Source organism: Coregonus lavaretus (genome assembly GCF_964263955.1).
Source record: "Coregonus lavaretus genome assembly, chromosome: 38".
NCBI classification, from domain to species: Eukaryota; Metazoa; Chordata; class Actinopteri; order Salmoniformes; family Salmonidae; genus Coregonus; species Coregonus lavaretus.
In genome coordinates, this window is record NC_140025.1 from 32,084,550 (window position 1) to 32,110,517 (window position 25,968).

General features: G+C 43.4%; 1 pseudogene across 1 annotated transcript; it reads left to right on the top strand.

Annotated features, from left to right (window-relative positions):
• Positions 1-4,433: 4,433 nt before the first annotated feature.
• On the top strand, positions 4,434-24,071 carry LOC311112142 (annotated as a pseudogene). Its single transcript has 6 exons — positions 4,434-6,061; positions 8,639-8,712; positions 15,094-15,474; positions 15,658-15,861; positions 15,971-16,169; positions 22,263-24,071. The product of its transcript is annotated as an uncharacterized misc_RNA (transcript).
• Positions 24,072-25,968: the final 1,897 nt, after the last annotated feature.

Genomic DNA, 25,968 nt, shown 5'->3' on the forward strand with positions numbered 1-25,968 from the left:
TCTCAATCAGAAAGATTTTGGGCTCCCAGGTGTCTTTTATACAGGTAACGAGCTGAGATTAGGAGCACACTCTTAAAGGCAGTGCTCCTAATCTCAGTTTGTTACCTGTATAAAAGACACCTGTCCACAGAAGCAATCAATGAATCAGATTCCAAACTCTCCACCATGGCCAAGACCAAAGAGCTCTCCAAGGATGTCAGGGACAAGATTGTAGACCTACACAAGGCTGGAATGGGCTACAAGACCATCGCCAAGCAGCTTGGTGAGAAGGTGACAACAGTTGGTGCGATTATTCGCAAATGGAAGAAACAAAATAACTGTCAATCTCCCTCGGCCTGGGGCTCCATGCAATATCTCACCTCGTGGAGTTGCAATGATCATGAGAACGGTGAGGAATCAACCCAGAACTACACGGGAGGATCTTGTCAATGATCTCAAGGCAGCTGGGACCATAGTCACCAAGAAAACAATTGGTAACACACTACGCCGTGAAGGACTGAAATCCTGTAGCGCCCGCAAGGTCCCCCTGCTCAAGAAAGCACATATAAAGGCCCATCTGAAGTTTGCCAATGAACATCTGAATGATTCAGAGGAGAACTGGGTGAAAGTGTTGTGGTCAGATGAGACCAAAATGGAGCTATTTGGCATCAACTCAACTCGCCGTGTTTGGAGGAGGAGGAATGCTGCCTATGACCCCAAGAACAACATCCCCACCGTCAAACATGGAGGTGGAAATATTATGCTTTGGGGGTGTATTTCTGCTAAGGGGACAGGACAACTTCACCGCATCAAAGGGACGATGGACGGCACCATGTACCGTCAAATCTTGGGTGAGAACCTCCTTCCCTCAGCCAGGGCATTGAAAATGGGTCGTGGATGGGTATTCCAGCATGACAATGACCCAAAACACACGGCCAAGGCAACAAAGGAGTGGCTCAAGAAGAGGCACATTAAGGTCCTGGAGTGGCCTAGCCAGTCTCCAGACCTTAATCCCATAGAAAATCTGTGGAGGGAGCTGAAGGTTCGAGTTGCCAAACGTCAGCCTCAAAACCTTAATGACTTGGAGAAGATCTGCAAAGAGGAGTGGGACAAAATCCCTCTTGAGATGTGTGCAAACCTGGTGGCCAACTACAAGAAACGTCTGACCTTGTCACCAAGTACTAAGTCATGTTTTGCAGAGGGGTCAAATACTTATTTCCCTAATTAAAATGCAAATCAATTAAATAATATTTTTGACATGCGTTTTTCTGGATTTTTTTGTTGTTATTCTGTCTCTCACTGTTCAAATAAACCTACCATTGAAATTATAGACTGATCATTTCTTTGTCAGTGGTCAACCGTACAAAATCAGCAGGGGATCAAATACTTTTTTCCCTCACTGTATGTATTTGTATATATGTGTATATGTATGTATATATGTATATGTATGTATGTATATATGTATATGTGTATATGTATGTATATATGTATATATATATATATAGATATATATATATATATATATATATAGATATATATATATATATATATATATATATATATATATATATATATATATATATATATATATATATATATATTTGTGACATAACAATAACATTGGAAGTGATGCAGACAATTACATTGATGGAAGTTACAATCTATCTGCAATATTAAAGCTGATCTACCCCCAAAAAAGATAAACAATAATAATAATTAAAAAAAATATGTATACAGTGAGGGAGGCAAACGTACAAAATCAGCAGGGGATCAAATACTTTTTTCCCTCATTGTATATATAGCTATATACAGTTGAAGTCGGAAGATTACATACACCTTAGCCAAATACATTTAAACTCAGTTTTTCACAATTCCTGACATTTAATCCTAGTAAAAATTCCCTGTCTTTGTTCAGTGAGGATCACCACTTTATTTTAAGAATGTGAAATGTCAGAATAATAGTAGAGAGAATGATTTATTTCAGGTTTCATTTATTTATTTCATCACATTCCCAGTGGGTCAGAAGTTTACATACAGTCAATTAGTATTTGGTAGCATTGCCTTTAAATTGTTTAACTTGGGTCAAATGTTTCAGGTAGCCTTCCACAAGCTTCCCACAATAAGTTGGGTGAATTTTTGCCCATTTCTCCTGACAGAGCTGGTGTATATGAGTCAGGTTTGTAGGCCTCCTTGCTCGCACACGCTTTTTCAGTTCTGCCCACAAATGTTCTATAGGATTGAGGTCAGGGCTTTGTGATGGCCACTTCAAAACCTTGACGTTGTTGTCCTTAAGCCATTTTCCATTGGAAGACCCATTTGCGACCAAGCTTTAACTTCCTGACTGGTGTCTTGAGACCTTGCTTCAATATATCCACGTAATTTTCCTTCCTCATGATGCCATCTATTGTGTGAAGTGCACCAGTCCCTCCTGCAGCAAAGCACCCCCACACCGTGCTTCACGGTTGGGATGGTGTTCACCGCTTGCAAGCGTCCCCCTTTTTCCTCCAAACTTAACGATGGTCATTATGGCCAAACAGTTTTTTTTTTTTTTTTTTTTTTGTCATTTAGCAGACGCTCTTATCCAGAGCGACTTACAGTTACTGATTACATTTTTTTTTTTTTATACTGGCCCCCCGTGGGAATCGAACCCACAACCCTGGCGTTGCAAACGCCATGCTCTATCAACTGAGCTACATCCATGCCGGCCATTCCCTCCCCTACCCTGGACGACGCTGGTCCAATTGTGCACCGCCCATGAGTCTCCCGGTCGCGGCCGGCTGCGACAGAGCCTGGATTCGAACCAGGATCTCTAGTGGCACAGTTAGCACTGCGATGCAGTGCCTTAGACCACTGCGCCACACAGTTCTATTTTTATTTCATCAGACCAGAGGACATTTCTCCAAAAAGTACAATCTTTGTCCCAAACCGTAGTCTGGCTTTTTAATGGTGGTTTTGGAGCAGTGGCTTCTTCCTTGCTGAGCGGCCTTTCAGGTTATGTCGATATTGGACTCGTTTTACTGTGGATATAGATACTTTTGTACCTCCAGCATCTTCACAAGGTCCTTTGCTGTTGTTCTGGGATTGATTTGCACTTTTCCCACCAAAGTACCTTCATCTCTAGGAGACAGAACGCATCTCATCCCTGAGCGATATGACGGCTGCGTGGTCCCATGGAGTTTATACTTGCGTACTATTGTTTGTACAGATGAACGTGGTACCTTCAGGCGTTTGGAAATTGCTCCCAAGGATGAACCAGACTTGTGGAGGTCTACCATTTGTTTTCTGAGGTCTTGGCTGATTTATTTTTATTTTCCCATGATGTCAAGCAAAGAGGCACTGAGTTTGAAGGTAGGCCTTGAAATACATCCACAGGTACACCTCCAATTGACTCAAATGATGTAAATTAGCCTATCAGAAGCTTCTAAAGCCATGACATCATTTTCTGGAATTTTCCAAGCTGTTCAAAGGCACAGTCAACTTAGTGTATGTAAACTTCCTACCCACTGGAATTGTGATACAGTGAATTATACTTGAAATAAATTTGTCTGTAAACAATTGTTGGAAAAAATTACTTGTGTCATGCACAAAGTAGATGTCCTAACCGACTTGCCAAAACTATAGTTTATTAACAAGAAATTTGTGGAGTGGTTGAAAAACGAGTTTTAATGACTCCAACCTAAGTGTATGTAAACTTCCGACTTCAACTGTATATATATATGATTTGATTTTTTTGTAAACTTAAGTATACTTTACAATACTTGTAATATATTAAAATACACTTTTTTTTTCGATTGGGAAGCAAATCTTTTCCAAACTGCCTGAACTCCATTTGCTGTCGATCTTTAATTTGTTGTTCATTAATGAATTGTGTATTTTGTAAACAAGAGGACCACAATGGAAATACGTTTCTAAACTTTTTTTGTGTTATCCTCAATGATTTTTAAATGCATTGTATCCACATGTGTGGTTGTGTTTTTTAAATTGTCAAATAAAAAATATATAATATCAAGAATAAATAGAGATCAGCCATGTGAAGGGTTAATTATTTTCCAGGGCACAGAGCAGCACTGGGTGGGGAGGAGCATGTTGATGTCACTTTGCTAATGTGAAACTAAAGTTGCTAGATGTATTGCATGTTGCACACACAAGCAAACTCTCTCAAACTGACGCTCCAGGGCTTTCTTTGGTCAGAAAGATCCGAGAAATCAAACTCTCTTCAGGTGAGTAGAGATTTACAAGGGCAGATCAAAATACATTCTACTGTGCAAATTCTTCTATTCTCCTGTTTTCTTTTACAGTACCTATGTTTAACTATATTTGGTAAATTGACTATTCTAAACTGTATGTTCGTTGTATGGTTAAACCTTTAATGTTATGTTGGCGATAGCACAAAAATTATCGAGACATGACTCATTCAAGGAAATAATCTCTAGTTCCACCATCTCGCTCTATATATGGCTTCCTCCAGCATTCTCCTGTCTGAAGAGCAGTACCTGTGCTCTATCTGTCTGGATGTGTTTACTGAGCCAGTCACCACTTCATGTGGACACAACTTCTGCATGGCCTGTATCACAAAGTACTGGGATAGCAATGACCTGTGGCAGTGTCCACTGTGTAAGGAGAAATTCTACAGACGACCTGAGCTTCGTGTCAACACAACGTTAAGAGAGGTTGTAGAGAAAAAAAAAAAAAAAAAGAGAGACAGAAGTGACGATGAGTCCGCTCCCAAACTCGGAAAAGTGCCCTGTGACGTCTGCACTGAGACGAAGCGCAAGGCCCTGAAGTCCTGCCTGGTGTGTCAGACCTCTTACTGTGAGACTCACCTGGAGCCTCATCAGATAGCCCCAGCCTTAAAGAGACACAAACTGATCGACCCTGTGGTGAACCTAGAAGACAGGATGTGTAAGAAGCATGACAGAATCCTGGAGCTGTTCTGTAGGACTGACCAGACATGTGTGTGTCAGTTCTGCACTGAGGCAGACCACAAGACTCATGACACTGTCCATATAGAGGAAGAGTGTGGAGAGAGGAAGGCTCAGCTGGGGAAAACTGAGGCAGAAGTGCAGCAGATTATCCAGGAGCGACTGCAGAATGTTAAAGAGATCAAACTCTCAGTAGATCTCAGCAAGAGATATGCAGAGAGAGAGATAGCAGACAGCGTGCAGGTTTTCACTGCTCTGGTGCTCTCCATTGAGAAAAGCCAGGCTGAGCTAATTGAGGTGATTGAGGAGAAGCAGGAAGCAGTTGAGAGGCGGGCTGAAGGGCTCATTAAAGAGCTGGAACAGGAAATCACTGAGCTAAAGAGGAGAAGCACTGAGCTGAAGCAGCTCTCACAGACTGAGGACAACCTCCAACTTCTCCAGAGCTTCCAATCCCTAGTGTGCACCCCTCCACCCACCAAGGACTGGTCTGATGTCAGTGTTCACAGTGATCTGTGTGTGGGGACTGTGAGGAGAGCTGTGTCTCAGCTGGAGGAGACACTGAATAAAGAGATGGAGAAGCTGCCTGGAGTCAAACTGAAGAGGATTCAGCAGTATGCAGTGGATGTGACTCTGGACCCTGATACAGCACATCCCTGGCTCATCCTGTCTGAAGATGGGAAACAAGTAAGATATGGAGACACACCACAGAAACTTTCTGACAATCCAAAAATGTTTGATCGTTTTGCCATTGTTCTTGGAAAGAATGGCTTCTCCTCAGGGAGATTTTAATATGAGGTGATTGTTAAGGGGAAGACTTCATGGGTTTTAGGAGTGGCAAGAGAGTCCACTGACAGGAAGGGGAATATCACACTGACACCTGAGGATGGACTCTGGACTGTGATGCTAAAGGATGAGAATGTGTACCAAGCCTGTACCTCCCACTATATCCTCCTCTCCCTGAGAGAGAAGCCCCAAAATGTTGGGGTTTGTTGATTATGAGGAGGGTCAGGTCTCCTTTTATGATGTGGAGGCCAGGTCTCATATCTATTCTTTCACTGGATGCACCTTTACAGAGAAGCTCTATCCATACTTCGGCCCCTCTGGTAATGATGATGGTCAAAACTCCGCCCCTCTCATCATCTCTCCTGTCACTCACACAGGCTGATTAAATGATGGAGAGAGAACTGTTTGTCCTAACAGATATTTTAAAATGCACATTTACAAATCATTACATGTATCAATATGTTTACAAATTAGTGTATTTAGTCAGGTTGACATGTCACATGATTCGAATGTCCACAGATGTCCTCTGAAATTGTATCACCAAATGAAAATGTAAAGTGTTCTGTACATCTTAACATGGCTAATAAATGCTTGTATTTACTGAAAATGAAGACTCAAGTGGAATTAACGTAAATAAAATAAGTAATAAAAGTTGTGTTGCTTTGATTATTTACCCATAATTATTTTACAGACGGATAACTATCCTTTAAAGTGATATTCCTTTTCTCTGTTTCTCTCTTATTCCCTCTCTAAGTAAATCTGATGATAAAGGCCAAACTCAGCCTTTGAACTGGTTGTGGATGTAGATGAATATGACTTTAAAGAGCAAATCCACAGTTGAAACAATAACAAAGTGGCCTCCCAGCTTCTGTTTTGGTAAAAAGCTGAGGGATGTGCCTGGAGAAATGTAACCACTCTTAGAATAATAGACGGAGCTATGGATGCAAGGACTGACCATCCAGTATATCAAAATCATTGTTTTAACCATGGTTTGAGGCTATACAGTTTTTGTTTACATTTACAATGTTTACAAACATTGGAGACAAACAAGTGTATATTTTGGGTTCTCATGGGGTGTGACAGTTGAACTATGGTCATGAAGCATTTATAAGTTATATTGTTCAAGAATCAATGGGTATCTATCATTCATTTATCCATCAAAATATTGATGTAGCAATCACAGATTGTCCCTTTTAATTTTGTTTTTGAAACTGTATAAGTGAATGTGGTAAAATACATACTCAGCCTTTGAGCTGGTTCTACAGTTCTGTACTTCGATAAAGGACATACTTTTCCATTGAGCTGTCTGTGTATCTAAGACAGTAAATATGATAAGGGAAGCACTGTGCCATTGAGCTGGTTGTTGGTTTCAAATCAAATCAAATCACATTTTATTTGTCACATACACGTGTTTAGCAGATGTTATAGCGGGTGTAGCGAAATGCTTGTGCTTCTAGCTCCGACAATGCACTAATATCTAAGAATTTCACAACATATACCCAATACACACAAACAAGTAAGGAATGGGATTTAAGAATATATACATATATGGACAAGCAATGACAGAGCGGCATGGACTAAGATACAGAAGAATACTATAGAATAGAATGCAGTATATACATATGAGATGAGTAGTGCAAGATATGTAAACATTATTAAAGTGACTAGTGTTCCATTTCTTAAAGTGGCCAGTGATTTCAATAGGCAGCAGCAGCCTCTAATGTGCTAGTGATGGCTATTTAACAGTCTGATGGCCTTGAGATAGAAGCTGTTTTTAATTCTCTCAGTCCCAGCTTTGATGCACCTGTACTCACCTCGCCTTCTGGATGATAGCGGGGTGAACAGGCAGTGGCTCGGGTGGTTGATGTCCTTGATGATCTTTTTGGCCTTCCTGTGACATCGGGTGCTGTATGTGTCTTGGAGGGCGGGTAGTTTGCCCCCGGTAATGCGTTCAGCAGACCGCACCACCCTCTGGAGAGCCCTGCGGTTGTGGGCAGTGCAGTTGCCATACCAGGCGGTGATACAGCCCGACAGGATGCTCTCAATTGTGCATCTGTAAAGGTTTGTGAGGGTTTTCGGTGGTAAGCCAAATTTCTTCAGCCTCCTGAGGTTGAAGAGGCTCTGTTGCGCCTTCTTCACCACACTGTCTGCGTGGGTGGACCATTTCAGTTTGTCGGTGATGTGTACGCCAAGGAACTTGAAGCTTTCCAACTTCTCCACTGCGGTCCTGTCGATGTGGATAGGGGGGTGCACCCTCTGCTGTTTCCTGAAGTCCACGATCATCTCCTTTGTTTTGTTGATGTTGAGTGAGAGGTTATTTTCCTGGCACCACACTCCCAGAGCCCTCACCTCCTCCCTGTAGGCGGTCTCGTCATTGTTGGTAATCAAGCCTACTACTTTTGTGTCGTCTGCAAACTTGATGATTGAGTTGGAGGAGTGCTTGGCCACACAGTCATGGGTGAACAGGGAGTACAGGAGGGGGCTGAGCATGCACCCTTGTGGGGCCCCAGTGTTGAGGATCAGCGAAGTGGAGATGTTGTTTCCTACCTTCACCACCTGGGGGCGGCCCGTCAGGAAGTCCAGGACCCAGTTGCACAGGGCGGGGTTCAGACCCAGGCCCTCAAGCTTAATGATGAGCTTGGAGGGTACTATGGTGTTGAATGCTGAGCTATAGTCAATGAAAAGCATTCTTACATAGGTATTCCTCTTGTCCAGATGGGATAGGGCAGTGTGCAGTGTGATGGCAATTGCATCGTCTGTGGATCTATTGGGGCGGTAAGCAAATTGAAGTGGGTCTTTGGTGACAGGTAAGGTAGAGGTGATGTGATCCTTGACTAGTCTCTCAAAGCACTTCATGATGACAGAGGTGAGTGCTACAGGCGATAGTCATTTAGTTCAGTTACCTTTGCTTTCTTGGGTAGTGATTATGATAAAACACATATTTTTGGTTGTAGATGTAGGTGAGGATGAGGTGAGGGATCTCCACCAGGGAGATGATGAAGGAGCCTTTGGCCACAGTGCCCAGGTGGTAGTGGGTCAGAGGCAGCATAGATGACAGGATGTGGGTCAGCGGCAGCTGGGATTTATTCCTAATGTCCACCACATGGTACAGGAAAAGCAGAGTTAGAAATATACAAACTCATACAGGACAGACCTGGGTTCACAAGATATTTGTTTTCTTTGAAATACTTTGAGCGTTTGATTGAGCAGGTATGGAGTGCCAGATGGGCAGAGTCTGTACTTTTGGGACTATTTAATTGCTTCCGTTGCATCAGGAGAGAACAATCAAGTGCACCTAACGTATTCAACAGAAAAACAAATACTTTGAACCCTGGGCTGATACGGGGCTATTTCCTAATTAACACATCACAATCACAAGCATTTCACTGTATTCATTAAATGTACTGTTTTATTGTTGGGGATATACACTGTCCTGAAGAAAAAAAACATGTCCCCCTTAGAATGTATCCTGTCTTGCCCCAAAGCTTGTTTTCCTTTCTTTTATTACTCTGCACAAAAATATTATCAAAAATATTATTGGTTAAAACTCATGAAGGGAATAGAGATACAGTCATATAGAATCCCTTTTTTCATGGATACAATATTACAAACTCAATAAGCAGTAATGACTCAGTGTTTCCACAATTTAGGGATTTCCAGTTCTGGTCATGCATTGCCTCTGACATAAGACAACCTCAGCACTTTTACGACCTGCATTTAATATATTAAACTAATATAAAACATCCTCATCAGAGTAAATGTCTCCTTCATATTTGATCCACAGTGGTAACATGATCTTGTTAACAGGTGAGGGAGAACACCTTGTACAAATTTAGAATAAAAAAAAATCACATTTCCAAAAATGTCCATGCAAGACAATGTCTGTTATGCTAGTCAGCTGTATTTGTCAAAATTGTATTAGATGTACCAATGCAGCGCAAGTAGCGACCATGATCATCATTACCACAATCTAAAAGTACATTGATATACAAACACTTCTAGTGTACAGTAGTAGTGGTTAAAAATAACAGTGATGACATTGAATGCATTTTAATGAGGGCGGGCTCCTCAATGAGGGAGGGCTCTGTGCATTCCAGGATTTACAAACAATGTTTAAATTTACCAGGCAAATCCTTCTTCTTTTATTTAAAACTTTGCTCTGACATGTAAGATTAGGGTGTCCCTTGATGCGAAACACTACCAATTGACACCCTCCGCTAAATTTGAGAGAACTGGTCTAATCCCAGGGGACTGGTTTCTGATCTATACTTGCATTTCTTAAAAGCATGTCAGAAGCCCCTGCCAATTGACCAACTATGGAAGAGAGCACAGGAGGTTGGTGGTACCTTAATTGGGGAGGACTGGCTCGTGGTAATGGCTGGAGCGGAATATGTGGAATGGTTTCAAATACATCCAACATGGTTTCCATGTGTTTGATGCCATTCCATTCACTCCGTTACAACCATTATTATGAGCTGTCCTCCCCTCAGCAGCCTCCAATGGAAGAGAGAGGTCTCACCTTCAGTCACTAAAATTAACTGGCAATCTGAATGGTCTAATTATATTCTTTATTCTAGAAATCCCAATCATCAGAATATCTATTTTATTAGGAAGTATGTTCCTCAGCTGTGCATGTTTCCTTATGTGGAATAAACAATCATTGTCAACTTTCTCTGCACTCTTCTGAACAGGAATTCAGAAAGTACTTCAAAACTCAATATTGGCACTGAAACTGCAGTGCCTTGCAAAAGTATTCATACCCTTGGATTTCTTCACATTTTCTTGTTACAAAGTGGGATTAAAATGTATTTAATTTATTTAGATCTTATTTAGGTGCTTCATAGCAAAGGGGGTGAATATATATGCATGCACCACTTTTCTGTAATTAATTTTTCATTTCACTTCACCAATTTGGACTATTTTGGTATGTCCATTACATGAAATCCAAATAAAAATCCATTTAAATTACAGGTAGTAATGCAACAAAATAGGAAAAACTACAAGGGGGATGAATACTTTTGCAAGGCACTGTAACTATATGAGGGGGGAGTGTGTTCAATTTATTTGACAGTACTTTATTTGACTACATGTGATATTTCCAGTATTATTATTTTTTTTTGTTTTCTTTGCAAAAATGTATAAAAACGTGTTTTTATCTTTGTCATTATGGGGTATTGTGTGTAGATTGAATTCACTATATATCGTTTTATTGTTTCTCCCTCTTAGTGGATATCTTAATGACATACAGACACAAACCCATGTCCCCATTTATCTGAACCTCTCTTACCCAACAGCTCTCACAAACACAGGTGGACATTGCTTATTTTTGTTGTTTTATTACTCTGCTAAAAATTTTATAAAAAATATTCTGGGTTAAAACTCTGTTTGCATTCATAAATAGAGATACTGTCATAGAGAATTCTTTTTCTATGTATAGAGTATTACAAACTCAATAAGCAGTAATGACTCAATGTTGCCACAATATAGGGATTGTCAGTTATGATAATGCTTTTCCTTTAACATAAGACAATATATTTAACAAATATCACGGTAAACCTATTACACATGTAATAAAGAAAATGGTTGGAATGCCTTTTGGTTTCTGTCTTCTGGTTTGTTTTGGTCAAACCGAAGTCCCTCCTCCATGAGTCTACAACAATAAACAAGTGTTAAACGTTACTATCGTCTTCATCAGCATTTTGGGTGGATGGTTCTAGATTCTGGAGTTACAGGGAAAATCCACTCAACATCGATTTTTTGGTATTTGTTTCATTAGTTCATTGTTGAACAGTCCCACAATGTTTGACATGTCAGGTGTCAAGTTTTCAAGATATTGGACTTCCAAGAAGCAAAGTGTCACCTGCCACATCATCATGATGATGCAAAACATGTTGGGACTGTATCTACAGTGGACGAATGAAAAAAATACCACATGTTGTTGAATGGATTTTCCCTTTAACTTCATGATGAATTGGCCTATATGGATAAAGCTAAATTGAAATGTTCCTTACAGAAGAAATATGAAATGCATATGCATAAGCATGGTAGCAATTGAAAAGGAACAGTTTGGAGATTATGTGAAAATTATTAGACCAAAATTGAGGACACAACAGTTCACCTGACACAAGACTGAATCCAAACATTACACTGGTGATTTTATGTGTATTTTACATTTACTGTATTTTTCGCCTCATTTGTTATATTCAGTAACATGATAAGACTATTCCTGGGAAATGTGGGGTAGGTGCAACATAATACAAAAAAATGACAAGGGTATGAATGAGAGGACTAACTGGTGTCTCCAAGTGGCCACACACCTCTCCAAAGTAATGTCAATGGACATTTAGGACTCAAAGAAGAGTCTTTAACTATAAGGTGCGTTTTTGAGCTCTCCTAGCTGTGCCGTTGTGGAACTAGAGCAAGCACACTAGTAGTTGTTTGGTTTGGAACACGACTCTGCATCCCCGCCATCACACAATTACTATTGTTGTTTACGCAATCTAAAAAGAAAGCTTGTTCAATTGCCAGCATGACTAGCTAGGTTATAAAATACGATCTTGAGGTGTTAGGCTTTCATGAGGCAATTTGGAGAAACAGATTGTAATTTTGGTCTGCATAGAAAGGAGCAATGTGTCACGCCTTGACTCAGGGGACTCGTTTATGTTGAGTCAGGGTGTGTATATTCCTTGTTGTATATATTCTCTGTTGTATTCTAGTATGTATAGATCTATGTTGGCCGGTGTGGTTCCCAATCAGAGGCAGCTGTCGCTCGTTGTCTCTGATTGGGGATCATACTTAGGCAGCCTATTGGCACTGTGTAGTTGTGGGATCTTGTTCCGTGTAGGGTTTGTTGTCTGTACAACCTTTGGACTTCACGTTTTGTTTCGTTTGTTGTTTTGTCATGTGTTTAGCATTTAATAAACATGTATGCATATCACGCTGCGCCTTGGTCTGACCCGTCATTAAACGAATGTGACAGAAGATCCCACCAAACGAGGACCAAGCAGTGTGCCCAGGCGGAGTGAATAGCCATGTCACAGGTGGGCAATTTGTGGTCATGGGAAGAGATATTTGCGGGGAGAGGACCATGGGCTAAGGTAGATGCCCAGGCAGGAGAGGTGCAACGGCAATACGGAGGAGGCCGGTCGAGGAGGAAACCCGAGAAGCAGCCCCAAGGAACATTTTTTTTGGGGGGGGGGGGCACACGGGGTGGTTGGCGGAGCCTAGTGTCAGAGCAGAGCCAACTCCCCGTACTCACGCGAGGAAGCGTATGACTGGGCAGGCTCCGTGTTATGCGGAGCTACGTACTGTGTCGCCAGTGCGCCGGCACAGTCCTGTACGTCCTGTGCTTGCACCACGCACATGCCGTGCGAAGATGGGCATCCAGCCAGGATGGGGTGTGCCGGCTCAACGCTCCTGGTCTCCAGTACACCTCCTCGGTCCCGCATATCCTGCGCCAGTTCTACGAACTGTATCGCCAGTGCGCGTGCACAGCCCAGTGTGTCCTGTGCTGATGCCTCACACATACTGTATGGAAGTAGGCATTCAGCCAGGACGGGTTGTGCCAGCTCTCCGCTCCAGACCTCCAGTCCGCCTCCACAGTCCGGCCCGGCCTGTTCCTGCTCCTCGCACCAAGCCAGTGGTGCGTGTCGCCAGTCCGGCCCGGCCTGTTCCTGCTCCTCACACCAAGCCAGTGGAACGTTACAAATGGTTGAAACTCTAAGACCAGGAAATGTGAGACGTTAGTCCACATGTTTGAAATGGTGAGAAACTCTGAAACTCTCAATCTCTACACAAGAAGAAGAAACTCACTAGACTGTAGCATTACCAGACTGCAGCTGGCATGTAAAGTAGTCTAGAACTTCGACTAAAGACACGAGGTGGCAAGGACAATCCCATCTCAGACAACCGTTGGTACATCTGAAGTATCTGTCTAACAACCACTTCACTACCAGAGAAGCTCTACAAAGGACATTGTGACCTCTGGTGGACAATCCAGAGCCTTACACCCATCGACACCTTCCCCATAGGAGTGATTGGTTTCAACAGAGAGACGACGGAGAAGACATTCTATACGTCAATACATTGCATTTCTTACCCAAACGGCGGTGGTAAGGGTGCTAAGTATTCTGATTACCGTGAGCGTAGTTTCCAAATGTATGTACCATAAGTTTGACTGTCTTTGTCCCTCTCTCCCTCCTTCTATTGACCCCTCCCTTTTTGATAACCAAGTCATGCTGTTGTTCATCCGCTAGGGACTTTTCTCATGAATTAAGTATGTATGTATGTATATTCTGTGTTATTATTTAGTTAGCTAGTAAGTAAATATTTAAGACAATTTGTGTATTGCTGATACATAAGTAAGGTTAGGGTACATGCAGGTTCAATGATTATAAGACATTCAGAATGAGACTGATGAGGTAATGATTAATAAGTTACTGTTATTGGTACATAACATGCATATATATATATATATATATATATATATATATATATATATATACTAGAAAAAACCTGAGAAAGTACCCACACTTCCTACAAACAGAAAACACAGAAAAAAAAGAGTAAACTCTCTCAAACTCTTCAGAAATCTCTATTAAACAGCTACACAGAGTCGTCTGTTTTTGTTGTTGTTGTTGTTTTACTAAACTACAGTATATAATATATATATATATATATATATATATATATATATATATATATATATATATACTAGAGAAAAACCTGAGAAAGTACCCACACTTTCACACACAGACACAGGTGAATAGAGATTTACAAGGGCAGCTGAAGATACATTCTACTGTGTGAATTATTTTTTTATCCTGTTTTCTTTCTTGACTACAGTACCGATTTTTTACTTTATTTTGTACATTGACTAATTAAACTGTATTTTGTATAGTTAAACAACTTGAATCAAGATTATTATTATTATTATTATTATTTATATTATAAGATTGGTTACTGTCTCTAAATGTCGTGTTGACAATGGCACTGAAACTATCGAGAGCAGACTCATTCAACAAAATAATTTATAGTTCCACCTTCTCTGTTTAGATATGGCTTCCTCCAGCAGTCTCCAGTCTGAAGAGCAGTTCCTGTAATATATCTATCTGGATGTCTTCACTTAACGAGTCATCACTTTATATGAACACAACTTCAGCGTTGCCTGTGTCACAAAGTACTGGGATAGCAAGGACCTGTGTCAATGTTCACTGTGTCGGGAAAAATACTCCAGACAACCTAAGCTTCATGTCAACACATCGTTCAGAATGGTTGTAGAGAATTTTAAAAAGATGAGGTAGAAAAAATAGTGCCCTGTGACGTCTGCACTGGGACGAAGCGCAAGGCCCTAAAGTCCTGCCTGGTGTGTCAGACCTCTTACTGTGAGACTCACCTGGAGCCTCATCAGATAGCCCCACCCTTAAAGAGACACAAACTGATGGACCCTGTGGTGAACCTAGAAGACAGGATGTGTAAGAAGCATGACAGACTCCTGGAGATGTTCTGTAGGACTGACCAGACATGTGTGTGTCAGTTCTGCACTGAGGCAGACCACAAGACTCATGACACTGTCTCTATAGAGGAAGAGTGTGGAGAGAGGAAGACTCAGCTGGGGAAAACTGAGGCAGAAGTGCAGCAGATTGTCAAGGAGCGACTGATGAAGGTTAAAAGTATCAAACTCCCAGTAGATCTCAGCAAGAGAGACGCAGAGCGAGAGAAAGCAGAGATTGTGCAGGTCTTCACTGCTCTGGTGTGCTCCATTAAGAAAAGCCAGGGTGAGCTTGTTAAGGTAATTGAGGAGAAGCAGTAAGCAGTAGAGAGGCAGGCTGAAGTGCTCATTAAAGAGCTGGAGCAGGAAATCACTGAGCTAAAGAGGAGAAGGACTGAGCTGAAGCAGCTCTCACACACTGAGGACCACCTCCAACTTCTCCAGAGCTTCTGATTCGTGGTGTGCACCCCTCCACCCACCAAGGACTGGTCTGAGATCAGTGTTTACAGTGATCTGTGTGTGGGGACTGTGAGGAGAGCTGTGTCTCAGCTGGAGGAGACACTGAATAAAGAGATGGAGAAGCTGCCTGAAGTCAAACTGAAGAGGATTCAGCAGTATGCAGTGGATGTGACTCTGGATCCTGATACAGCAAACCACTGGCTCATCCTGTCTGAAGATGGGAAACAAGTGAGATATGAATTTACCTGACAATACAAAAAGGTTTGATCGTTTTGGCATTGTCCTTGGAGAGGATGGCTTATCCTCAGGGAGATTTTAGTATGAAGTGATGGTTAAGGGGAAGACTAAGTGGACTTTAGGAGTGGTCAGAGAGTCCATAGACAGGAAGGGGAACATCATATTGAGCCCTGAGCATGGACTCTGGACTTTGTACCTAAGGGACGTGAATGTGTACCAAGTCTGTACCTCCCACGCTATCCTCCTCTCCCTGAGAGAGAAGCCCCAGATAGTGGGGGTGTGTGAGGACTATGAGGAGGGTCAGGTCTCCTTTAAAAAAAGTATATATATATATATTCCTATGTTCCTATGACAAAACCATTGTTTTTAGTTCCCATAACGGTGACTGGTTATTCCTTCTCTTCCATTTCCAATTCAATGATAGATTCCGGTTCAGTGGGGAACCTTATAGATAGGGAGCTGGTCTCTGAATGGGGGTTGCCCACCGTGCCACTGCCTTCTCCACTACACGTCTCCTCGCTGGACAATAAGCCACTTGGATCAGGCACCATTATGCACATCACTCTTCCCATCACCATCACCATTCCCACACTACCAGAGCACCCCACGAGGAGCTGTCATTCCACATCGTCACTTCACCCCTTCACCGGATCGTCTTGGGATTCCCCTGCTCAGACTACACAATCCCACCATTAATTGGATCACCAAGAGGATCACAGCCTGGCCCACGTCATGCGGGAAGACCTGCCTGCCAGTGGTTTGTTGTTCCACGTCAGCGGAGATTCCGGATTCCGCCCTCCAGCTCAGCATTCCACGTGAGTATGCAGATCTCTCCGAAGTCTTCTCTTCATCAAAGGCTATGTGTTTCCCTCCTCACAGGCCCTGGGACTGCGCCATTGACCTGTTGGAGGGACAACACCCCCCGAAGAGTCGCATTTACTCCCTTTCCAGGGCGGAGACTGAGGCCATGGAGAAGAATGTGGCGGAGACCCTGAAACAGGGGTTCATCAGAAGCTCTACCTATCCTGACTCCGCCAGCTTCTTCTTCATGGCCAAAAAAGATGGAGGATTGAGGCTGTGCATTGACTACAGGGGGCTGAACGCAGTCACCACCAAGTACCGGTACCCCCTCCCTCTGGTTCCGTTGGCCATCGAGCAGCTACGAGGGGCCCAGTACTTTACCAAGTTGGACCTGAGGAGTGCAAACAACCTGATCCGAATTTGTGAAGGAGACGAGTGGAAGACTGCATTCAGCACTACCTCAGGCCACTATGAATACTACGTCATGCCCTACGGCCTCGCCAACGCGCCTTCTGTGTTCCAGTCCTTTGTCAATGACGTGTTCCGAGACATGCTGAGTCGACAGGTGGTTGTGTACATCGACAAGAGAGAAGACGGACGCCGTCAGGCCATGGCCAGTCCCCACCACCAAGGGCCTACAGAGCTTCCTGGACATCGCCAATTTCTACCGGCGTTTCATCAGTTCCTTCAGCTCCATAGCCACCTCGCTCACCTCTCTCCTTAAGGGTGGGCCTCAGAAGCTGGCCTGGAACCCTGATGATGACGCTGCCTTCAAGAGGCTGAAGGAGAGGTTCACCACTGCGCCCATCCTAAAACACCCAGATCCATCTTGACCTTTCATCCTGGAGGTGGACGCATCTGAGGAGGGCGTGGGTGCGGTTCTCTCCCAGCGGCAAGGTAAGCCAGAGAAAATGTATCCCTGTGCCTTTTTCTCTTAAAAGCTTACCCTGCAGAGAGGAACTATGGAGTTGGAGACAGGGAGCTGTTGGCAGAGGTCCTTGCTCTGGAGGAATGGAGACACTGGCAGTAAGGCAGTCCATCCATTCTGGATTCTTACTGACCATCAGAATTTGGAGCACTTACGGGCAGCGAAACGAAGCCAGGTGGGCCCAATTTCTTAATTCTGTCCTACCGCCCAGGCTCCCAGAATGTGAAAGCCGACACACTCTCCAGGATGCACCATACCAGAGAAAGGAAGGATCTGAGGGGTCCTATCCTACCCCCATCTCTCATCGTTGCACCTGTCATTTGGGATGTGGAAGAAGACATCCGCCTGGCGGCTCAGGAGGACCCAGCGCCTGCCAACGCCCCTCTGGGGCGCGTGTATGTACCCACCAGTGTCCGTGACCGCCTGGTGATCTGGGCGCACACCACCTTTACGGCAGGGCACTCCGGTATTACGCTCACCCTGAATTCTCTATCACAAAAATACTGGTGGCCCACCTTGTTTAGTGATGTCTCTCGCTATGTCAACTCCTGTTCCATATGTCCCCAAATGAAGACACCTCGGAACGCCCCGGCAGGCAAACTAGTTCCTCTACCAGTGCCTCAGCGACCTTGATCACACCTGTCCATAGACTTTGTCACCGACCTCCCACGTTCTGACGGCTTCATCACAGTCATGGTGGTCGTAGAACGATTCTCAGAATTATGCCGTTTTTTTGCCACTAACTGGTCTTCCTTCTGCTCTCCAGGTTGCTGAGGTCCTGTTCCAACAGGTCTTCCGGCACTATGGACTTCCGGAGGACATCGTCTCGGACCGTGGCCCCCAATTCACCTCCCAAGTGTGGAACGCTTTCCTGGAGAAGATCGGGGCCATGGCCAGCCTCACTTCCAGGTATAGGCCTCAGTCAAATGGGCAGGTGGAGCGCATGAACCTGGAGCTGGGGAAGTTTCTTTGTTGCCTTTGTCAGGACCAGCAGGGTGAGTGGAAGAGGTTTCTTCCCTGGGCAGATAATGCCCAGAACTCCCTCATTCACTCCTCCATGGGGCTCACTCTCTTCCAATGCTCCCTGGTGTACCAGCCGGCCCTGGTCCCTTGGACACACAGCCAGACCGATGCTTCCGCTGTCGACGAGTGGTTCCGCAGGGCCGGACAGGTCTGGGACGCCGCCCATGTCCGTCTCCAGGGGGCCATTCGTCTGCAGAAGGACCAAGCTGACCGCCACCGCAGTGAGGCTCCCGTATTCCAGACTTGTAATCGTGTCTGGCTGTCCACTCAAAACCTCCCTCTCCACCTGCCCTGCAAGAAACTGAGCCCCCGGTTTGTGGGGCCGTTTAAAGTCCTCCGGCGGATTAATGAGGTGCCGTACCAGCTGCTCCTTCCCCCGCACTACAGTGTCTCACCTACTTTTCATGTGTCTCTCCTCAGGCCGGTGGTTGCTGGTCCTCTGGCGGATGCCTTCCCCCGGGATACGCCCCCTCCGCCCCTGAACATTGATGGAAGTCCGGCATATGCTGTGAGGGACCTGCTGGACTCCAGGTTCCGTGGGGGACGGCTCCGTTACCTGGTGGACTGGGAGGTGTATGGCCCTGAAGAGAAGAGCTAGGTTCCAGCTGGGGGCGTTCTGGACCCCAACCTAATTAAGGACTTCCACCGTCGCTGCCCTGACCGGCCCGCTCCTCGTCCTTGGGGTCGTCTTCATGGCTGGTGAAGTCCTGCCGCGAGAACCGCACTGTCACGTCTCCTCCCGTTGCTCCCCTCCGGCGCCCTGATTTGCCGGTCTACTGAGCCACCAGTCTGAGCGCACCACCTCGGCAACACAGGGATGGAAACCCAACGCACCCTAATCACCTCCGGCGCACTTGCAACTCATCATCTCATCACCTCCACTATTTAGACCTGGACTGTTCACTCATTGTTGTGTGTAATTGTTAGCGGCGTGTCGTTTACTCGCTCCTTGTTATTCTCTTTCTTATTGTTAAGTAAACCTTTACCTTGTTGATTCCTGCGTCTGCGTCCTGCCTCTTCGTATCCTCAGTACTCGTCACAGAACTCGCCAGTCGCAGCATAAAGGACATGATGGAGGTCAGGGTCAGCTGGGATTTATTCCTGGAGTTAGGAAATAGTCAAACTGATACAGGACAGACCTGGATTCAAATAGTATTTTTTTTCTTTCCGATACTTTGAGCGTTTGACTGGAGTGCCAGACATAGACATTTAATAATCATATTTCTATTGTGACAGATTGGTGGGGTTTGTACTTCTGGGACTATTCTATTGGTTATATTGCACCTGGGAAGCTCAATCAAGTGCAGCTAACATATTTGACAGAAGAAGAAATATACTTTGAACCCTGGTCTGATACAGGGCAATTTCCAAATCACCACATCACCATCACAAATATGTAATTTCGTTCAATATATTGTTTTATTGTTGGGTATATATACATGATTGTTTTTATATTTGGGTATATTGTTTTATTGTTTGTCTCTCTTAGTGGATATCTTAATGACATACAGACACAAACCCATGTCCAAGATTGAACTGATCCTCTCTTGCCCCACAGCTCTCACAAAGACAAGTGGACATTGACTGTTTTCATTTTCTTTTATTAATCTGCATAAAATGTTTATAACAATTCTGTGTTATAACACAAACTCATTCATTAATAAAGATGCAGTCATAGGGAATCCCTTTTTCTGTGGATTGAGTATTATAAACTCAATAAGCAGTAATGACTCAACGTTGCCACAATTTAGATATTGTCAGTTATGATCATGCATTGCCTCTGACATAAGACAACTTCAGTACTTGTCTTACAGAAAGTAATATAAAACGTTCTTATCAGAGTAAATGGCTATTTGATGTTTGAGCCACCGTAGTAACATGATCCTGTTAACAGACGAGGGAGAACGCCTTGCACAAATTTAGAATACAAAATAATCACAAACTTTTCAAAAATATCCATGCAAGAAGACTTTAAACAAGCTCTAGACTGAGATGGAGTTTTTTCAGACAGAAAAGTGCCTGTTAATCATCTGTTATGCTAGTCAGTTGTATTTGTCAAGGAACAATGCATCACAAGTAACAACCACCACCATCAATCCCACAATGCAAAAAGACATTGATATGCAAAAACTTGTAGTGTACGGTAATAGTGGTTAACATATAACAGTGATGGCATGGAACACATTTGAATAATCTCTCACAATACTTTCTCCCACAAGAGGCAAAACAAAACAAAAACTCTACAACCTGTAAAATAGAACCAAACTACACTAACGGTATTTTTGACTGATGTACTTTTGTTATATACAAAATATGTTTCAAAAAGGCATTGCGCTTTAAAGAAAACATAAAGCTTTCATGTAAAGTGTGCCATAAATGACGAGCAGATCCCTTCCCGCCATTTTCTTACTGTTCTCCACAAACTCCTAAAGAGAGAGAGAGAGGAAGAAGAGAGAGAGTGAATGTGTGTGTTGGGTGTTGAGACAATAGGGGCAAGTATCGTAAACGCTAACAAGGCGAGTTTGGTGTAATATGTGCATAAACACAATTTACCATATAGAAATGGATTAAAGTGGTAACCTGTAAAACCATTCAGGTATGTTAGACACTTCTTCAGGCACCACAAGCAGCAGATGCAGGCTTTCAGCATACAGCGAACACAGGCATTTTCCCACAAACAGAAAATATATTCAGCTTTAGTTCTCCACCCATTGTCTGGCTTGACTTGATAAACTGGGAGTTGATATAAGTGAAAGTGTGTACGTTTAAAAGAACAATCTTGGACATTTCCTGCTGCTTATGTAGCCCTTTCCTGCAGTCAAATTCCTAGAAACTGGCCATGAGTAGATATGATGGTGAAAGCTACATATACGTACACATACAATACTGTTAGTTAGCTGTCTGTGAGTGCTGTTAATGTAGAGACTAATGACTACTTGGAAGCTCCATTTGAGGAGATTTGGGCGTATGATGTCCTTTGTAAATAAGTTGTAACATGGAATGTTCCATTCAAGGATGCAAAGTTGTTCTTTACAACGTGTTTTGATTGGATGCGTAGCAATGACAAGGGGGTTTTCTGAAATGCTGACTCACGTTACTATGAAACAAAGAATGAATAGAGATCAGCCATGTGAAGGGTTAATTATGTTCCAGAGCACAGAGCAGCACTGGGTAGGGAGGAGCATATCAACGTCACTTTAAGTGAAACTGAAGTGTTTAGACGTACTGTGTGTTGCGGACACAAGTAAACTGTCTCAAACTCTTCTGAAAAATCTGTTACGACAGCTACGCAGTCTCTGTTTTAAAAAGAATACTACAGTATATAGTACCAAAAAATCGGAGAAAGCACCCACACTCTTTCACACACAGATACAGGTGAGTAGAGATTAACAAGGGCAGGTGAAGATAAATTCTACTGTGTGAATTCTTGCATTATCCTGTTTTCTTTACCAACTACAGTACCTACTGTATGTTTAACTTTATTTTGTACATTGACTAATTTATACTGTATGTTGTATGGTTAAACAACTTGAATCAAGATTGGTTAGTGTCTCTAAATGCCGTGTTGACAATGGAACTGAAACTATCGGGAGCTGACTCATTCCAGGAAATAATTTATAGTTCCACCTTCTCTGTCTAGATATGGCTTCCTCCAGCAGTCTCCAGTCTGAAGAGCAGTACCTGTGCTCTATCTGTCTGGATGTGTTCACTGAGCCAGTCACCACTTCATGTGGACACAACTTCTGCATGGCCTGTATCACAAAGTACTGGAATAGCAAGGACCTGTGTCAATGTCCACTGTGTCAGGAGACATTTTCCAGACGACCTAAGCTTCGTGTCAATACAACATTCAGAGAGGTTGTAGAGAATTTTAAAAAGATGAGAGAAAGAGGTAGAAATGGGTCCCGTCCTAAACCTAAAATAGTGCCCTGTGATGTCTGCACTGGGAGGAAGCGCAAGGCCCTAAAGTCCTGCCTGGTGTGTCAGACCTCGTTCTGTGAGACTCACCTGGAGCCTCATCAGATAGCCTCACCCTTAAAGCGACACAAACTGATCGACCCTGTGGTGAACCTAGAAGACAGGATGTGTAAGAAGCATGACAGACTCCTGGAGATGTTCTGTAGGACTGACCAGACATGTGTGTGTCAGTTCTGCATTGAGGCAGACCACAAGACTCATGACACTGTCCCTATAGAGGAAGAGTGTGGAGAGAGGAAGGCTCAACTGGGGAAAACTGAGGCAGAAGTGCAGCAGATTATCCAGGAGCGACTGAAGAAGGTTAAAAGGATCAAACTTTCAGTAGATCTTAGAAAGAAAGAAGCAGAGAGAGAGAAAGCAGAGAGTGTGCAGGTCTTCACTGCTCTGGTGTGCTCCATTAAGAAAAGCCAGGGTGAGCTTGTTAAGGTAATTGAGGAGAAGCAGAAAGCAGTAGAGAGGCAGGCTGAAGGGCTCATTAAAGAGCTGGAGCAGGAAATCACTGAGCTAAAGAGGAGAAGGACTGAGCTGAAGCAGCTATCACACAGTGAGGACCACCTCCAACTTCTCCAGAGCTTCCTATCCCTAGTGTGCAACCCTCCACCCACCAAGGACTGGTCTGATGTAAGTGTTCACAGTGATCTGTGTGTTGGGACTGTGAGGAGAGCTGTGTCTCAGCTGGAGGAGACACTGAATAAAGAGATGGAGAAGCTGCCTGAAGTCAAACTGAAGAGGATTCAGCAGTATGCAGTGGATGTGACTCTGGACCCTGATACAGCACATCCCTGGCTCATCCTGTCTGAAGATAGGAAACAAGTGAGAACTGGAGACACGGATCAGAATCTTCCTGACAATCCAAAAAGGTTTGATCGTTTTGCCATTGTTCTTGGAAAGAATGGCTTCTCCTCAGGGAGATTTTACTATGAGGTGATTGTTAAGGGGAAGACTTCATGGGTTTTAGGAGTGGCAAGAGATTCCACTGACAGGAAGGAGAATATCACACTGACACCTGAGGATGGACTCTGGACTGTGATGCTAAAGGATGAGAATGAGTACCAAGCCTGTACCTCCCACTATATCCTCCTCTCCCTGAGAGAGAAGCCCCAGAAGGTGGGGGTGTTTGTGGACTATGAGGAGGGTCAGGTCTCCTTTTATGATGTGGAGGCCAGGTCTCATATCTATTCTTTCACTGGCTGCAACTTTACAGAGACACTCTATCCATACTTAGGCCCCTCTGGTAATGATGATGGTCAAAACTCAGCCCCTCTCATCATCTCTCCTGTCAATCACACACACTGATTAAACAAATCAGTTACTTTTCCAAGTCATTACATGTATCGATATTTGTACAAATTAGTATATATAGTCATGTTGACATTACACATGATTAGAATGTCCACAGATCTCCTCTGAAATATTATCATCAAATTAAAATGGAAACTGTTCTGTACATCCTAATATACCGAGTGCATTAACCCCCCCCCCCCCCCCCCCCCCCGCCAATGTTGACTACAATGCTTCCCACAGTTTTGTCAAATTGGCTGGATGTCATTAGGGTGGTGGACCATTCATGATACACAAAGGAAACAGTTGAGCGTGAAAAACCCAGCAGCATTGCAGTTCTTAACACGCTCAAACTGGTGCACCTCGCACCTACTATCATACCCCGTTCAAAGGCACTTAAATATTTTGCCTCGCCCATTCACCCTCTGAATGGCACACATACACAATCCATGTCTCAACTGTCCAAAGGCTTAAAAATTATTATTTAACTTGTCTCCTCCCCTTCATCCACACTGATTGAAGTGGATTTAATAAGTGATATCAATAAGGGATCATAGCTTTTCACCTACCCATAATGCTGACCTTCTTTGACAGAAGGAAAACTATCCCTCAAAGGGGAGTTGAACCAAAAAAACGACTTCTCTGGTTGAAAGCAGCCTATGTGGCATTGAGTAGTATTCCAAAATTGACTACAAAGCGTAAATAGGACAATTTGTCATGAAGTCAATATCTTTCAAAACAGAGTTTTAATACATTCTGTGAAATCCATGACATTCCCTGGATATTTGGGGGTTGAGTATGATTTCAATCAGGCCCAGTCATGCCCACTTGGCCTCTAACACGGGATGTTAACGCCTAGGGAGAATTCCTGTTCAAATATTTTTTATTGAACACACACAAGAATGGTGTATAGGTATGAAAGACATGTGTACAGTTCTTATCTAAACATAAAAGAACAGACATGAACAACAAGACCCAGAGTTCTGGACATAAAACAAATATTACAAAACACGACATACAGAACAGGGACAGGTAGAAAGAAAAAGGGTAGATGTAACCCCCCCACTTATACCCCCCTTTATCCCCCCCCCCTATTCCACCCTATTCCCCTCCCGACTGCTCGAGTGTCGGGGCCAGCACACGCTGCCCAAAGGTGTATATAAATATGACAATTGAGAGTGCGTTAAAAAGTACAAATTCACAGCACCGACTGGTCCAGGTAAGAGAGGAAAGGCTGCCAGATTTGATCAAATGTTGATAATTTATTGTTCAGAATATATCTAATTCTTTCTAAGTGTACAGTTTTTGCCACTTCGCTGAGCCATAATTTGGTAGAGGGCGCTTCCCTCCTTTTCCAAAACAACAAGATTAATTTTTTTGCAGAGATGAGACTGTAAGAGATTAGTTGTTTTTGGGAGTTGGTTAATCCGTTTAGGGAGTCGGACACTCCCAGGATTATCAGAAGCGGGTCTGGGTCTATTGAAGTCTCCAGAACTTCAGAGAGGACCCCAAATATTCCACACCAATAACCATCCAGACTAGAGCATAGGGCAAAGCAGTGGAGTAGTGTACCCTGCTCAGCCTGACATTTATCACACATAGGGGATGTATCAGGAAATATCCTATGCAGTTTAGTTTTGGAATAGTGTAATCTGTGTAGTACCTTAAATTGTATGAGACGATGTCTGGAGTTAATGGAGCAGGTGTGGATATACTCCAAGCTATCCTCCCAGTCTGCCACCGAAATATCAGTCCCTAGTTCTTCCTCCCATTTTGCCTTAATGGCATCTGTAGAGGGTGCGCTAACAGATTGAAAAGCGTCATATAGACGAGATATCAGTTTGTCTGAGGTGGGGCATATTTTTATGCATCCGTCAAACATGGAAGGTTTAGCATTCTCAAATGTTCGGAGGTGTTTTCTAACATAGTCTCTAATTTGTAGGTATCTGAAAAAGTTACTTCTGGGAAGGTTATAAGTTTCCCTCAGCACTTCAAAGGAAGCAAAGGTCCCTCCTATATATAAATCCCCTATGGTACTTATCCCCAACTCTCCCCATCGCTCAAAGGTGTTATCAAGGTTAGAGGGG